Source organism: Geotrypetes seraphini, chromosome 7, assembly GCF_902459505.1.
Source record: "Geotrypetes seraphini chromosome 7, aGeoSer1.1, whole genome shotgun sequence".
NCBI lineage: Eukaryota > Metazoa > Chordata > Amphibia > Gymnophiona > Dermophiidae > Geotrypetes > Geotrypetes seraphini.
In genome coordinates, this window is record NC_047090.1 from 112,403,097 (window position 1) to 112,420,612 (window position 17,516).

Genomic DNA, 17,516 nt, shown 5'->3' on the forward strand with positions numbered 1-17,516 from the left:
GCTAAAACTACTAGCGTGCCTTTGTAAAGGGAGCCCTAAGTGTAAAGACTGCTTCCTTTTCAGTTTTGTCAGAAACTCACTGTCATGGAGGGGGGGAGGGGCTTCATTAGCAAATCACAGTTCTGCATTGATATCATGGGGAAGTAAAGAAGAATACAGTAAATGGCAGCCACTTTTTCTCATGAAATGCATAAGAACATATGCGTTCTGTAGATCCCAAGCCAGGCTCTGACTGCTGCGACTACCTTCCTTCCTTCTTCATACACCCAACCCACCCCTCTACTTTCTGATGCTTCCGTGCTGCTGGGGGCTAAAATAAAACAAAATAACGAGCCCAACCCTAAGCCGTTGGCGATTACAGACATAAAAAAAAACACTTTCACACACAAAGGAAGAAGGAATTTATTGCAACATAGGTTCTCTTTCGAGCTCGTTTCAGGAGCCAACTTCAACTAGCAGAAAACTCCGGGGCTGAGAGGGTTAAATGAAACTTAACTCCTCTTGCTCGGGATTTGAAAACTCAAAAAGCTGCAGAAGTCCGCGATAGAAGTCCTGAAAGAGGGAAGCTACGGGCTATTAGAGCGTCTTCAGAGCACGTCCGAGGTAAGACGCTTTCATTTACTCAGGCAGAAACTTTGCAGTGGGAATTTCGGTCTTAAGGATGGGCGAATGGAATTCCTCGTGATTTCGGCGTGTCCGAAACCGCCGAAAGGCTGCTTGCATTTCATCTTCACTTCAGACCCTCTGGTGAACTACAGTTTGTGTTTCCTGCTTCTGTAAGTTTTTAACACAGAGTGAAACTTATATTAAACCGGTGCTGTATTCTTGATTTAAAAAACCCCTTTGAGCCGGTAGTTAAGGAGAGATCTTTTCTGTATTGGCTCATGAAGTATTAGGATTTGTACTAAATTTCCTTTCTTTTATTCCTGAAACCAATCCCTATCTTTTCATATCCCATTGTTTTTCATCCTTTTGCGTTTTCTTTACTTATAAATTGTAGTTTTCCCTTTGTTCCTCTTGTTTACAATGCCCTTTCCCAATCAAGTCTGTTGTATAAAGATTTTGTCTATATTTATAGGTTCAGCGCTGTTTGCTGTCATTCCCCTCCTCCCACCAGTTAATAATTCCAGTTTCATAATCGGAGAGCAGCTGTAAACTGTTCAAACTGGTGGGAGACAGCATGTAAGAGTTACACATGGGTAAAATCTGTTTAGTGCATCCTGGGAGACAGGGAAGTACGCACGGTTCATAGTCATTTGCGTGCAGACAAACGCGCACGGTCAATTGTCTTGCACTGAGTTGTCATGCGCACAAGTGTCATTTTGCGCAATTGTCTTGCGCTGAGTTGTCTTTGCGCAATTGTCCGCCCGCTTTTGTCTTACGCGCATTTGACTTGCCACCAGTGCGCACAATTGTACCAGTACATCTAACTGCTAATGGTGGTTTTTATACTGGAGTGCTGAGCTATGGATTGTTTGACTGCCTGAAACACAAGAGGCAAACACTTTTCAGTGTTTGTCTTAAAGAGGAATGTTAGCAGAATGCAGGTGTACACATCTTTTGGGACTAGGAATGGCCTGTCATTTGTTGGCATCCCTCCTGCCATATCTAACTGGGGGGAGGGGAGCGATGGCAGGAGGGAGTGGGCATCTCTCCTGCCATATTTTTAAGGACAGGTGTTGGGTGGGTGGGTGGGTGGGGGCTGTTCGGCCGGCTGCAGGTGGGGGAGCAGGACACCGATGGTAGGAGGGGACCGGGCACCCCTCCTGCCATAAGTTTGGCGGGCGGGCGACAGAAGCTCTGACAGGAGGCTGCTTCTCCTGTCATTACTGTCAGGGCTCTGCACCGACTCAATCGCCCACTGAGTGATTGAGTCGGGCAGTTTGCATGCAAATAATTTGCACCTCGGTTTGAGCTGGCGTTAGTTCTAGAAGCTTAGCGCGCGGTAATTTCCTGCATGCGCTAAAAACGCTAGCGCACCTTAGTAAAAGGAGCCCTAATATTTGATGCAGCGGTGCCCTATTTTGTATTACCCTCCCCTTTTGTCCTATGTCTTATTGTAGTCCCATCCCCCTCTCTTTAAAATCATGTCTTTGTATTGACCCGTGTCCTTTATATGTTTACTGTAAATTGAAATTATAAGCTGTCCGAAAACACTGGGGCAGTTAATGGAGTACATCCGGAATAGGGGAAGTCCTTGAGAAAGCCGGTTTTGGTGAAACACGTTGGATGACTATCCCCTGGCAGACGGACAAAAACAGCCTTTAAGATAAGTTTGTATTAAGCTAAAAATTGTTTAAATGGCTAAGTAAAGTAGAGTTTAACCAAATACTGATTTGAAAGAGGGCTAATGAGGAGGTGGGTGTTTAAATCCTAATGCTATGAAAGTATTTGAGCATAATAATAAGGCTGAAAATTCACTTTTGCAGACTTTGAGAGTATGCTTCTCCTGCTAACCCTACCCTCCATCAGTCTAAATACATCTATGCAGACCCTCTTCCTAATCTTCCGTCTCAATACCCTCGGCACCTTCTCCCAAAGCTCCGTTAATGCCATCTTGTTGCTCATGTTGGCTTCGGCGGTCTCTTTGACGTCACTTCTGGAGCCCACGCCTAGGAGGTGATGTCAGAAAGAGCGCCGAAGACAATGAAGGCAGTAAGTTGATGGCTGCTCGAGCCAAAGTTAAAAAGGTATGAGGAAGGGGCACGCGGACGTGGAAGGGGTGACACTCACCCTTGCTATGCTGCTGTCCACATCATCATGGGGGTCTGCTCTATTGCAGATGGTGCTATCATTTGCAAAGAAGCAAATCTTAGGCACCCTAATGGTGCCAGCTTTAATTGGTTTACACTTCTCCCTTCGTATCCATGGGGGTTAGGGGCAGAGCCGGCCCGCGAATATTAAAAAACCTCGAATAATATTTGGGCCGGTTCTGCCCCTAACCCCCCCCTTAAGCCTTACCTGGTGGTCTAGCAGGTTTTCGGGGCAGGAGCGATCTTCCCACGCTCCTGCCCCATGCAGATCGCTCATAGGAAATGGCTGCTTTGAGCTCCCGTCGTAGTCTCAAGAGACTACGGGAGCTCAATGCAGCCATTTCCTATGAGCGATCTGCACGGAGCAGGAGCATAAGAACATAAGAATTGCCGCTGCTGGGTCAGACCAGTGGTCCATCATGCCTAGCAGTCCGCTCATGTGGCGGCCCTCTGGTCAAAGACCAGCGCCCTAACTGACACTAGCCTTACCAGCATAGAAACATAGAAGATGACGGCAGATAAGGGCCATAGCCCATTAGGTCTGCCCACTCTACTGACCCACCCCCAAGTCTACTATCCTAGGGATCCCACTCCTGGTGACAGGTTCCCTTGGCTTAACCCTCTAAGGGATCCCACATGGGCATCCCATTTGCTCTTAAATTCTTGCACGCTGTTTGCCTCGATCACCTGCACCGGGAGCTCGTTCCAAGGATCAACCACTCTCTCGGTGAAGAAATATTTCCTGGTGTCGCCATGAAATTTCCCACCCCTGAGCTTGAGCGGATGCCCTCTTGTGGCTGAGGGTCCTTTGAGAAAGAGAATCTCTTCTTCCATCTCGATACGGCCGGTAATATACTTAAACGTCTTGATCATGTCTCCTCTCTCCCTACGTTCCTCGAGTGAGTACAGCTGCATATTTTTCAGCCTTTCCTTGTACGATAGATCCTTGAGCCCCGAGACCATCCTGGTGGCCATCCGTTGCACCGACTCTACTCTCAGCACATCTTTTTGGTAGTGTGGCCTCCAGAATTGCACACAGTATTCCAAATGAGGCCTCAACATGGTTCTCTATAATGGCATTATGACTTCAGGCTTCCGGCTGACGAAACTCCTGCGGATGCAACTTAACAACTGTCTTGCCTTAGATGAAGCCTTCTCCACATGATCAGCAGTTTTCATGTCTGCGCTGATGATCATTCCCAAGTCTCGTTCTGTTGAAGTTCTAGCTAAGGTCTCATGATTCAAGGTGTAAGTTCTGCACGGATTTCTGCTGCCGAGGTGCATGATCTTGCATTTCTTAGCGTTGAAGCTCAGCTGCCAGGTTGAGGACCAAAGCTCCAACAAATGTAGGTCCTGTGTCATACTATCGGGTGAATTGCCATCTCTCACTATATTGCATAGTTTGGCATCGTCAGCAAATAACGTTACCTTACCTTGAAGCCCCTGAGTTAGGTCACCTATGAATATGTTGAAAAGGAGCGGGCCCAAGACTGAGCCCTGCGGTACTCCACTGGTCACCTCCGATGTTTTAGAGAGGGTACCGTTAACTACCACCCTCTGAAGTCTGCCACTCAGCCAGTCATTGACCCATGTAGTTAGTGTTTCTCCCAGCCCCATTGATTTCATCTTGCTCAACAGCCTGCGATGCGGGACACTATCGAAAGCTTTGCTGAAGTCTAGGTATACGACGTCCACGGATTCTCCCAAGTCTAACTGTTTTGTTACCCAGTCAAAGAAGCTGATGAGATTGGATTGGCAGGACCTACCCTTGGTGAATCCGTGTTGACTGGGATCCCGTAGATTCTCCTCATCCAAGATTGCGTCTAATTTACGTTTGATTAGTGTTTCCATGAGTTTGCATACTATTGATGTGAGACTCACCGGTCTGTAGTTTGCAGCCTCTGCCCTGCAACCCTTTTTGTGCAGTGGAACGACGTTAGCTGTTTTCCAGTCTATGGGGACTCTCCCCGAACTTAGGGAGAGATTGAAGAGTCCTGATAGCGGTTCTGCCAGGACATCACGCAGCTCACTGAGCACCCTGGGGTGTAGATTGTCTGGTCCCATGGCTTTGTTCACCTTGAGTCTTGTCAGTTCGTAGTAGACGTCGCCAGGTGTGAACTCGAAATTCTGAAACGGGTCTTACACGCTGGGCCTTGCCTGCAACTGCGGACTGTGCCCCGGTGCCTCGCAGGTGAAGACCGAGCAGAAGTATTCATTCAGTAGTTCTGCTTTATCGGAATCTGATTCTGCGCAGTTCCCATCTGGTTTTCTAAGGCGTACTATCCCGTCTGTGTTCTTTTTCCTATCACTAATATACCTGAAGAAGGATTTGTCCCCTTTCTTCATGTTCTTTGCCAGAGTCTCTTCCACTCGAAGTTTGGCCTCCCTGACTGCCGTTTTGACCGCTGCAGACCTCGCCCTATGTTCTAGTTTAGCTTCCCTAGTCTCCGTTCGTTTGTAGGAAATAAATGCTTTTTTCTTCTCCTTGACGAGGTGTGAGATTTCTGCGGAGTACCATTGGGGTTTGTTGTTTCTCCGCCATTTGTGTACTGATGTAGAGGCTTGTCGCTTCATGTATGGTAGATTTCAGGGTTGACCACATAGCTTCCACATCATTGGTCGTAGCTTGGTTCTGCAGTGTCCGGTGGATGAAATCTTCCATGCGTTCGAAGTCAGTGCCTCGGAAGTTGAGTACTTTTGTTTTCGTGTTTTCGTACGTCCTTGTTCAGCAGGAACTTGTCTAACTTTGTCTTGAATCCTTGGAAGGTGTTTTCCCTTATGACAGACTCCGGAAGAGCGTTCCAGTTTTCTACCACTCTCTGGGTGAAGAAGAACTTCCTTATGTTCATACAGAATCTATCCCCTTTCGTTCTCCTACCTTGGAGAGGGTGAACAACCTGTCATTATCTACTAAGTCTATCCCCTTCAGTACCTTGAATGTGTCGATCATGTCCCCTCTCAGTCTCCTCTGTTCGAGGGAGAAGAGGCCCAGTTTCTCTAATCTTTCGCTGTGCGGCAGCTCCTCTTTCCCTGAAAACTTACTAGACCACCAGGTAAGGCTTAAGGGGGGGCTTACAGGGCTTAAAATAGCCCGAAAAATTAAAATTACTTTTTTGTTTTAAAATCGCAAATAACTGAATCTGCGGATGCTGAAACCGCGGATTCGGAGGGGGAAGTGTAATTGATTGTACCATTTAAAAGCAATTAAAATGCCATTAAAATAAAAAAAAGCCGAAGTCTCTACAAATGGCGCCGGAAATGTGATTATGGAGGTACATACTGACACCTAAGGGTAAAGTAGGCTTGGTTAATGCTGAAAGTACCTTTAGGAGTCGGTAGGCACACCCGTAGTTGCAATTCTTGTCATAGATAGGCACCAGAAATGTAGGCCTTGAAAATCCTGGCCTACATTTCCAGTGCCTATCTGTGACATAGCCATGACACCGTCACAAGATTGACGTTGAATTGGTGCCACTTTTGTGGGTGACTGCTGATCACTGCGCCGTTTATAGAATTTGGGCCTGAATGCATATGGACATACATTCTTAAGGACATGGCCAGGGAAATCTGGACGTCTAGTAACCGTACATGTAAGTTTCTCCATCCAAAGAAAGATACGTAAAGAAAATCCAAGATGATCCAGTGCTTAATTTACCTATAGTTAGCTGTAATAACTGTGCTTTTGATATCTAGCAAAAGAGCCATAGAATATGCATCTTAAGGAGACGGTACAGGACTGGTCTGGAAGAGATCTTTATTATGTTGCTCTATACCCAAAGATCACAGGCTGCAAATACAAATCCTTCCTAGAAAGAACTTTCATGTTCCAAGCAAACAGACAGCAATCCTGGCTGGGAAACCACATAAATAAAGCCAGACAGACCTACAACACATTCCGAAAATCAATTAAAACCACTCTATTTGACAAATTCCTTGCCTAATCAGATGACCTCTCTCAGGTATTCTTTCCTTATATAACCCCAATGTATTATGTAACATCTTTCTTCTCTCATGTATTCTTTCCCCATGTTTCTCCAATTTATGATGTAACATCTTTCTTCTTGCATTCTATAATTCGCTGATTGTCCAGCCTTCTTTCTATGTGAACCGCCTAGAAGTCACTTTGACTATGGCGGTATAGAAAAATAAAGTTAATATTATTATTATTATTTTCTTTCTATGTACAAGTTTCATTATGTAAATGATTTGACATTGTCAAGCTATGGTTCCACTTTCAGCAGATCTTTTGCAGAATTTGAAAACATATGGCCACAGAATTCTGCAGCTGCTTGAACTGCATCAACTTATTATAAGATCTACAATGATTCAGATAAGACAAAAAACACTTAAAAAAAAAATTATAAATGATTTAAATTAAGTTATTAATTAAAGAATTAATTATGAAAAAATGCCCAGGCCTGTGAGGAACTAACACCAATAAATCTCCCCGTTAAGAAAAATATATATTGGACGGTAGAGTGGTGTATCTGAGGCTTTTGATGCATTTAAATGAATTAAATGATTGAATTGAATGAAATCTTGCAGCATCTTAGAGGAAAAAAAAAATCAAGACTATACCTATTGCTCTAAGTATAAATAGTAACTGTGACCATTTGTGATAATAATCACAGCATTCTGCAGACACAAATATATAATGGGACTATGATAAAGTGCTGGGCAAGGTCCATACATATATTGAATTCAAGATCTTTGAGAGAGTTGGTGGTGTTTAGCAGTTGGAGCCATAATGAAGAATGGAATGGGGAGAGTGTGGCGCAGTGGTTAAAACAACAGCCTCAGCACCCTTAGGTTGTGGGTTCAAACCCACGCTGCTTCTTGTGACCCTGGGCAAGTCACTTAATCCCCCCATTGCCCCAGGTACATTAGACAGATTGCGAGCCTACCGGGACAGACAGGGAAAAATGCTTGAGTACCTGAATAAGTTAATGTAAACCATTCTGAGCTCAAATGGAAGAATGGTATAGAAAATTGAATAAATAAGAATATTACTTTATGAAGAGAGCAACTACTGTAGTATTGTTTGATACTCTCTGAGGAATCTGAGTAATGATGAAGCACAGTTGCTGTGTTGGAGAAAGATAAGAAAATGTTGTGGTTTTGTTGCTGTAATCATTGAATGGTTGAGAAAATTGGAGAAACAGTGGAAATGTAATATATGAAGTAGAATAGAGCATACTGTCATAAAGGAGGTTTTCCCATCTGTAATGATAAATATGGCGGCTATTAGTTTATAAGTGGATCCCCCTTAATGTTTATGTGATATGAAAACAGAAGAAAAAGAGAGAGAGAGACATTTTCTAATCTTCAATTCAATATACGCAGAATTCTGTAAAGAAGAGATAGTGGATGATCTTGAAGGGCCACCATTTTCTACGCTTCTATATGAAATGTGGAAACAAAGAAAAATGAAGACAGATAAAGACCATATGGCCTATCTAGTCTTCCTATCCATGCTATCCCTTCCTCGCCTGTAGAGATCTAATGTACTTGTACTAAGCTTTCTTGAATTCAGAACCAGGCTTCATATCTACAACCTCCAACGGGAGGCCGTTCAATGCATTCACCACTCTTTCCATGAAAAGTATTTTCTGAGGTCAGTTCTGAATCTGTCCCCTTTCACCTTCACCCTATGCCCCTTCATTCCAGAGCTTCCTCTCAATTGAAAGAAACTCGCCTCATGTGCCTTTCCTCCAGAGCTTACATATGGATAATTTTAAGTCTGTCCTCATATACTTTCTGATGAAGACCGCCGACCATCTTAGTAGCCGTCCTCTGGACTGACTCCATCCTGTTTATGTCTTTTTGAAGGGGAGGTCACCAGAAATGTGGGCAGACCCCTAACTCAAATGCATGCATGCAAGTACTTTGTGACTATTATGGGGATCCTTGGAGGACTAGAGTTGCCCACCACCATGGGCTGTCAAATCTGATTGTCACAGACAAGTAGGGGTTGTGAGGGGAAGCTGCTGATTGGGGGGTATTTGCAAAGTTGTTATATGCTACGCAAGAAGAAACTGGTTAAAATAGCAAGGTAGAGATGATTACAAAGCAGCAGAAAGGGAAAAACATTATACTTTGTTCCATAATAACTCACCCAAACTCATGCATCCACTATAATGTACGTCGGACCCATTTTGGTGGTTCATTCCTGTATAACTAGCTTGCCAGAAAGGTATCATTTGCTATAATTACGTGATGTATTGAGAAATCATTCCATCCAAGGCAAACTATTGAGTGCAAATATAGAAAGGGTCTACAGTACATGAAAATCCAGTATCTGAGGAATTAGTAGCTTTAAGAACTGCTCTGGTATGCTGATCAGGATTTGCTCACTCTCGCACTGCAATTAAAACTATTCCTACTTTTACGTGTGCCACATGGTGCCTGATAATCATTACATATTAGCTAGTTAACTCTTCCATGCTCATACTCTACCCATCAAGCCAGGATTTTCTTACTCCAGCTAAACTAGCAACCTTTTCAGTCTTATCAAACCCTCAGTGCCACCATTCAGAACTCAAACTTAAGTATTGTCACACCCCACAAGCTCCTGTTCACGGCAGTGAGCTGTGGACCCCGTGACCGTAACTGTCCAAATGTGTACCCTTTGACCAGGGTATCCTTCAGGCCTTCTTAGGCGCCTGCCTAAGGTACAATAACAGGTTCTGTGTCATTACAGAAACCAGGCAAGGGAAAAGAAATTCACACACCTTCAAAACAAGATTAGCAGAATAATAAATCTCCAGCACCTCAGACATCTTCACAAATAGAGCTAAGTTCCCCACACCTCCGTGGAGGAGCAGTGTGCCCTCCTGGGCTCCTGGGCTTCCCACTCTGTCTCAGCTGCTCACTTTTAACCCCAATCGACTCGCCCCCTCCCTGCTCTGAAGAGGGGGGAAGGGAGAGAAAACTTTCTGCAGCTGAGCTTGCCTCAGTGACAACTTCCTGTGCTGAGGCTGGCCTTCTGGGAGCTGTAGTTTCTTAACCCCCTGAGCTAGCCCAAGTGAAGTCAGCGCTTTCAGTAAACCGTGGAGCCAACCTGGACAACTCTCCTGCCTCAGGGTCTCCTGCTCTTCTTCCCTAAATCCTGTGCCAAAACTAGGAAGCAAGCTAGATTTGTCACAGTATTAACTTATTGAAAATGAATGAATAGAGTAAAAAGAAAAATTAAACTATTAAGCTCTTGATTAGAGAAAAGAAAATAACAAACCCAGTGACGAGCTGGCACGTAAAGCTTAGAACTATGAGAAGTTTGAGTTCTGAGTGGTGGCGCTGAGGGTTTGATAAGACTGAAAAGGTTACTAGTTTAGCTGGAGTAAGAAAATCCTGGCTTGATTGTGAGTTGACTGGTTTAGCCACCTTTATGTAATTTATAGTGCACACATTTGACATACTCTATCCATGGCATGCCCCCTCCCAAAATATTTGGAAAAACATAGCTAATGCATAAGTTAGCACACACAAAAAGGCAAAATGCTGCAAAACACTTTTAATGCCTGTTTTCCCCACACTAAGCATGTGTTAGGATTTAACGCCCTTTAATAAAAGGGCCCCTTAGTCACAGTATGAAAACATTAGATTAATTTGAATTAGAGACAGTAACCACTCTTGTCCGTATAACATTTAAGCGATTCATTGGGTTAGAAAGGATTTAATAGAAAAATCTGGAGAAAGCAAGTGCCATTTTAACCCTACTCAGGCAACATACCTGAGGGGTGTTCTTTTAGAAAACTGGCTCCGGAACCAGTTCCCGTTGTTTCGAATGTGGCCCCCAGATTTACAACTGCTCTGCAAAATGTGTTAAGGGTGTATGTGTCCTCTACATGTGTGCCCGAACGCTTTGTGACCCTCTCCACATACATTGCATCTCTGTCTCTGTTCCAAACTATGCCCATAGGCATGCCAAAGTCCCGCCAAATCACATCATTTTTCACCTAGAGGCCCTCGGGTTTTGGGAGGGCTGTTCTGCTATCTAGGCATTTTGATTTGATTGTACCTAGTTCCTTTCAAACAGAAGTTCTCAACCCATTTCTCGGGACACACTTAGCCAGTCAGGTGTTCAGGATACCCATAATGAATATGCATGAGATAGATCTGCATATACTTGGGGCAGTGCATGCAAATCTATCTCAGCATATTCATTCTGGGTATTCTGAAAACCTGACTGGCTGAGTGTGTCCTGGGGGCAAGGGTTGAGAACCTCTGCTTTAAAAGAGGCCGACCTCTCCAATCTCCCCTACAATTAAAATCTTGGGTGTCCACCTCCTAGACCAGTGGTTCCCAACCCTGTCCTGGAGGAACACCAGGCCAATCGGGTTTTCAGGCTAGCCCTAATGAATATGCATGAAGCAAATTTGCATGCCTATCACTTCCATCATATGCAAATCTCTCTCATGCATATTCATTAGGGCTAGCCTGAAAACCCGATTGGCCTGGTGTTCCTCCAGGACAGGGTTGGGCCCTAGACAGACAACTATCCATGTCTGTCCAGGTGGGTCGTGTAATACGAAAAGGTTTCAACACACTATAGAAACTTAGATCCATAAGGAAATACTTTGAACTGGCACCATTCCAACTCCTAGTTCAAGCACTTGTCCTGAGCATCCTAGACTATTGCAACATTGCATACTTAGTGGGATTACACAGATACTTCCGGCAACTAAGCGTCATCCAAAACACTGCCCTTAGGCTAATCTTCAACCTAAAAAAATTCAACCACATAACCTCATTTTATCAAAAGCCGCACTGGCTGACGATTGAGGGACAAATGCTCTTCAAATTCGGCTTCCTCTTCTACAAAGCATTCTATGGCGTTCTGCCCAGCTATCTTACTAATCAATTCATATTCGCTGGACCTGGTAAATCCACATGTCGCCAATCATTCTTCACCTTCTCCTCAATCAATGGCTGCTCTCAGAAAAGATTCATCAACAGACTACTATCGTACCAAGCTGCCTCCAAAGACCCAGAATTGAACCAACTTGGTCAAAGCATCAGCCTTCTACATGCACTTTAGAAAAAGCTCCTAAAAAAACACACCTATTCTCAAAATTTGGCAATCTGTCTTAGATACTCTCGGAAGCTACTTCATCTGCTAACTCTTGTCAAATATGACACAGCTCACGGACACTGGTCAGCTCTATCTCCTTTGTAAATCTCAACTGCCAACCTTTATAAATCTTTCTGTTTACTGCTTTTGCCAAGTTATGTGGCAGCTCTATGACATTGGTCATTTCTGCCTTTTTGTAAATCTATACTGCCAACCACCTTTGTAATTCCACTGCTAACCTCCTTGCCAGGTTATATTGTAGCTCGCTGACATTGGTCAGTTTTACCTCTTTGGTAAACCGCATAGAACCGAAAGGCTTATGTGATACGTAAATAAAAATTTATGTTATGTTCAAGACCCCACTTGACCCCTTGTTTTGCCCCTTATGGTCTAGTTTTGGACTTGCCTTTTTCAGATAAGGAAGATTGCAGGGCAACATTTTAATATACAGAGTAGAATTTTTTTATGTTTATTGAAATATGACATCCATAAATGTGCATTGAAATTTAGCCAGAAGAAGTTTATGAAGAAAGCAGCCCGATAAGGAAAACATGACAAGTTTGCCACTGTTGTTTTACACATGCTCTTTGGCCCTCAGTCTCTTACCCGAGCCTGAGTAATGATTACAAAGCACAAAAACTGTACAGACCCTCCTCTTGGAAGAATTACTTCAGTTTCCTTTTAGCCATCTGATAATAGAGCAGTACGATTTCCTTTTCCTAGAGGCAATCTAATGCTAAAACTAGTCTGAAGATTATTGAAAGGTTTACAGTATTCTCACATTTCCATTCAAGCAGTTACAGTGGTATTGTTTGAAACTGGCACTCCCCAGTGGAGTTTGGTAAATGATCATACACATTTATTGTACTGTGGAGTTAGGCTCCATTGTAAGCCAGGCTCATAAAAAAAGTTGTTCAAAGGTTTCTTTTCCACAAAACTAATGCTTAAATAGGTGCTATAAAGTCACTGCTGAGTCTATGATAAAACAGATTTAACCACATTCAGTAGATGAGTGTAGGCTCACCTACTCTCCTGGTACTACAGGATAAAAACATCTCGCATCTTGATCCCAGGCTTAACTTTTTACTTATGTACATGAAACAGCTTGTCAAAGATTGGAACTGTTTTTGTAAAATCACATGTTGGTGCTGCGCTACTTTTCATAAAAAGAAAATCATGCAAGAGCAAAATGGAAATGGCTCTACCAATGCCACAGAAAAACACAAAAAGAAACAGAGCAGAGCTACTTTTGCATAGACCTTATTTGTCTGGATAACCAATTGATTCATGCTCTTAGAATCATTGTTCCCTCTGTGATAAACTGGCACCCAAAATGCAGATTGCATGGGGACTTTCTAAGTGAGGCAAAACATAAATTGAAGAGGAAGGTTAGGAAAATGGCTGACTCAGTTGGAAATCATGTCTGGGGATGCGCAGAGCAGAGTGTGGCGTAGTGGTTAAAGCTACAGTCTCAGTACTCTGAGGTTCTGAGTTCAAACCCCACACTGCTCCTTGTGACCCTGGGCAAGTCACTTGATCCTCCACTGCCCCAGGTACATTAGATCAGTGATTCCCAACCCTGTCCTGGAGGAACACCAGGCCAATCGGGTTTTCAGGCTAGCCCTAATGAATATGCATGAGAGAGATTTGCATATGATGGAAGTGATAGGCATGCAAATTTGCTTCATGCATATTCATTAGGGCTAGCCTGAAAACCCAATTGGCCTGGTGCTCCTCCAGGACAGGGTTGGGAACCACTGCATTAGATAGATTGTGAGCCTGCCAGAACAGATAGGGAGAATGCTTAAGTACTTGATTTGTAACCCATTCTGAGCTCCTTAGGAAGGATGAGCTAAAAAAAAAAAAAATCATATAATTTCAAGTTTTATTTTATTTTGCTATACCGCCTATCAGTCTAAGCCAGACATGGGCAACTCCGGTTCTCAAGGGCCGGAATCCAGTCGGGTTTTCAGGATTTCCCCCAATGAATATGTATGAGATCTATTTGCATGCACTGCTTTCAATGCATATTCATTGGGGAAATCCTGAAAACCCGACTGGATTCCGGCCCTCGAGGACAATAAATGAATCTGTTGATTTTCCAAAAAAATGTGAGGCAATGGGGGTATATTATAACAGTCTCCAATTCAGAAGATTAAAGTTTATGAAGATGGGTTGTGCAGGTATCATTAGATCAGAGAAGTGCACAACGTGCTTAGAAATATATGAAAACTAAGAAGGTTTTTTATTGTGATCTAAGACAGTGGTTCCCAACCCTGTCCTGGAGGAACACCAGGCCAATTGGGTTTTCAGGCTAGCCCTAATGAATATGCATGAAGCAAATTTGCATGCCTATCACTTCCATCATATGCAAATCTCTCTCATGCATATTCATTAGGGCTAGCCTGAAAACCCGATTGGCCTGGTGTTCCTCCAGGACAGGGTTGGGAATCACTGATCTAAGAAAAGAAAAGAAATGAAATGACCCTAGGAACTTTATGACATAACCGATATCTCATTCAGTGGTAAGGGAGGGGATAGATAGTCTAAGCCTTTTCTTTAGTGATCCACTAACATCTGGAGAGTGTTAGGTAAATGATTTCCTAATCCCCAGTGCTGACATTATTTCTGTGAAACATGAAATTTTATGAGTCCAAATTGGCAAACTTTGGTTGACCTTTGCTAATGCTACTTTACCTTCCAACCTAGTTAGATACTTGTGACTTTGGGCAAGCTACACCCTCTCCACCCCAAGTTGGCTCAGGTACAAATTTACAGCAGATGCTCAGAACTGCTGTGCCGACCTCTACAACACAGGAGAATATGACGATGAGAATATTTTAGGCCCCCTTTTATCAAGCCATTTTAGGGGGTTTTTTTTCTTGCCAGCTGCTGTGCTAAAAGCTCTGATGCTCATAGAATTCCTATGGGTGTCGGAGCTTTTAACAAAGTGGCCGGCAATAAAAACCATAATGTGTCTTGATAAAAGGGGCCTTTATTGGCTATCATTTATATTCTGCTTTTTCCAGAGGTCAAAGTAAATTAACAAATAGAAATAAAACAGAAGATGGACTAATACAGAGAAATTTGAGGGGGGGGAACGCGGCAAAGGGGAGGCAGGCATTGCTGCTGAGTATCGCTGGGCTGCTGAGTATCGCTGCTGGCTGCCGCTGACCCATTGAAGAGAGCACCATGTGGACATAGTTTATTGGAGGGTCATTGCCCCTGTGTCTCCCCCCACAACTCCTGTTCAGACACCTATGTGTATATAAGTGATTTGAAAATGAGCCTCTGTGTGTATAAGATCATCAATTGTGAGGGGGAACTGTTACAAATAATTGAGCTGGGTTGACATTGGTTTCCTACATAGTGGGTAATTCTATAAAGCAGACACTGAACTTTATACAGTATATTGGTTATGTGTGTATTTAAAATACTAGCATATACTGTATATACTTATGTGTACAAAAGTACATATACAGTATAAACCGGATATGCACCAAGCGGTATTCTGTAACTGAATGCATATCTCTGTAGCACATATTTTGCTAGTGGGTGGAGTCTGGGAAGATCATGGGTGTAGCAAAAAATATTCAGGGGCTCTTTTACCAAATTGCTATTAAAATGTGGGCTTTAGCATATCTTTACGTGGGTCATTCCTGCATGCTAAGGCCATTTTTATCACTTGATGCTAAATTTAATGACTTGATGCTAATTTTTACTATACATGGACTTATGTAGGATTGCGTTGATCAGTACTGTTCTGCTTTGTACTTTTATTTAGTGCACCACTAGATATTAATATCTGAGGGGGAGAAAAAGACCTCAAGCTACCCGCAGCTACCTGTTATTAGAACTTGGCAGGTTAGCTGTATATACTGTATACTTTATTTAATTATTTTTTTCTTTTATTTATCTATGTGCATTTATGCTCATATATATCCATTATAGGAAACCTTAACCCAGTATCAATTGTACTTAGCTTGGGATTTTGGATGCCCAACTTGATAAGTGTTCAACGGAGCATCTCCGTTTTGCTCTTCAGGTTTCAAAAGAGCCTCTTCAGGAAATTGGTTATCCTAGATTGCCAAAACTGCGGAACTTCATTTAATGTTCGCGAAGTTAAGAGACACTTGATGAAGTTGCAGAGTAATACTTTTAAAACCAATAGGAGGAAATATTTTTTCACTCAGAGAATAGTTAAGCTCTAGAATGTGTTGCCAGAGGATGTAGTAAGAGCAGTTAATGTAGCTGGTTTTAAAAAAGGTTTGGACAAGTTCCCGGAGGAAAAGCCCATAGTCTGCTGTTGAGACAGACATGGAACGGTAGCATGGAATGCTGCTACTATTTGGGGTTTTGCCAGGTACTTGTGACTTGGATTGGCCTCTGCAAAGACTGGATATTGGGCTAGATGGACCATTGTTCTGACCCAGTAAGGCTATTCTTATGTTCTTATGGTGTTTAATGTGAGCATAGGCTGTCCTAACCTTAGGCGCATTCTAATATGCCAGAGTTTTCTTGGCCTAAATGAGTGTGCCTAAGTCCAGAACAGACACCTACATGAGAAACATGCCTACGATCTGCCTTCTAATCACACCTACTTCTGGTAGGTGCCTTGAACTAGGCAGCTGCCTCGAAGCGGTAGGTGTCTACCATCCAAATAAGTGCAATATATGGCACCAGTTTTCTTCTATCAGCTCTAGTTTTTGAGATACAGAACATGTGCCATATACCACTCCACCCTGTTTGCCCATTAAAAAATCAGGATATTTTAATGAAGTATTTAAATTAATATCTTGTTTGGTTTAAAAAACAATAAAATCTTTATTCATTTTGAAGCCATAAATAAGTGCAACATATAATACAATCATATTACACTATAAAAGCACTTAAATACAATTAAAATTGTAATCTATGACAAATAGATATATCACCCCCCCCATAATTATATTCAAAAAGTACACTCAAATTAAGAAATTAAAAATATGTTCCAACCCCCCCTCCCACCTACCCACCCTGGACGTGCATGATCAAAGGGCAAAATCAACCATCACTCACTCATTGCAAAATGTTGTCTATGGCTCCCAAATCTTCAGAAACTTCTTATAATGTCCCTGTTGTATAGCCATAGTATGTTCCATTTTAAAGACGTGACACAGGGACTCCCACCGAAAGGTATAGTTCAATCGATCCCAGTTTTTCCAATTCCTTAAAATAAGCTGTATGGCAACCTCTGCCATAATCAAGAGAAGTTTGTTATTATGAGATGATATTTGGCTTTTAGCTCTCATCAAAGTGCCAACTAGCACAGTGTTGTATGTTAGTGCCACTGCTTTGTTCACCTGATCCCAAATGGATCTACAAAATTGAAGTATCAAGGGACAATAAAATAATGAATGATCTAATGTCCCAGATTCAAGATGACAGTGCCAACACCTATTAGACTTGGAACTATCTAATTTCTGTAATCTAACTGGAGTCCAAAATGCTCTATGTAAGAAAAAAACAAACAAACATGTTTGTCTCATAGATGCAGACACCGTACATCTCATCCTCCAAGTCCAGATTCGTGGCCATTGAGATGCAGTAATCTGATGCTTTATCTCAATGTTCCACATGTCACGAAGACCAGTTTTTGGTTTCTTATTCAAAAATCCAGATATTAATTTATACCACTGAGTGGCCTGGTGACC

At 42.7% G+C, this 17,516-nt stretch overlaps 1 protein-coding gene across 3 annotated transcripts in view; it reads left to right on the forward strand.

Moving 5' to 3' along the window:
- Positions 1-411: 411 nt before the first annotated feature.
- Positions 412-17,516, forward strand: part of PAPLN (papilin, proteoglycan like sulfated glycoprotein) — a 138,880-nt gene continuing 121,775 nt past the window's right edge. For 2 of the 3 annotated variants that reach the window (XM_033951382.1, XM_033951384.1), the window contains exon 1: positions 412-603. The gene's annotated coding sequence lies outside the window, so the exon portion shown is untranslated. The other variant, XM_033951383.1, reaches the window with a different exon arrangement.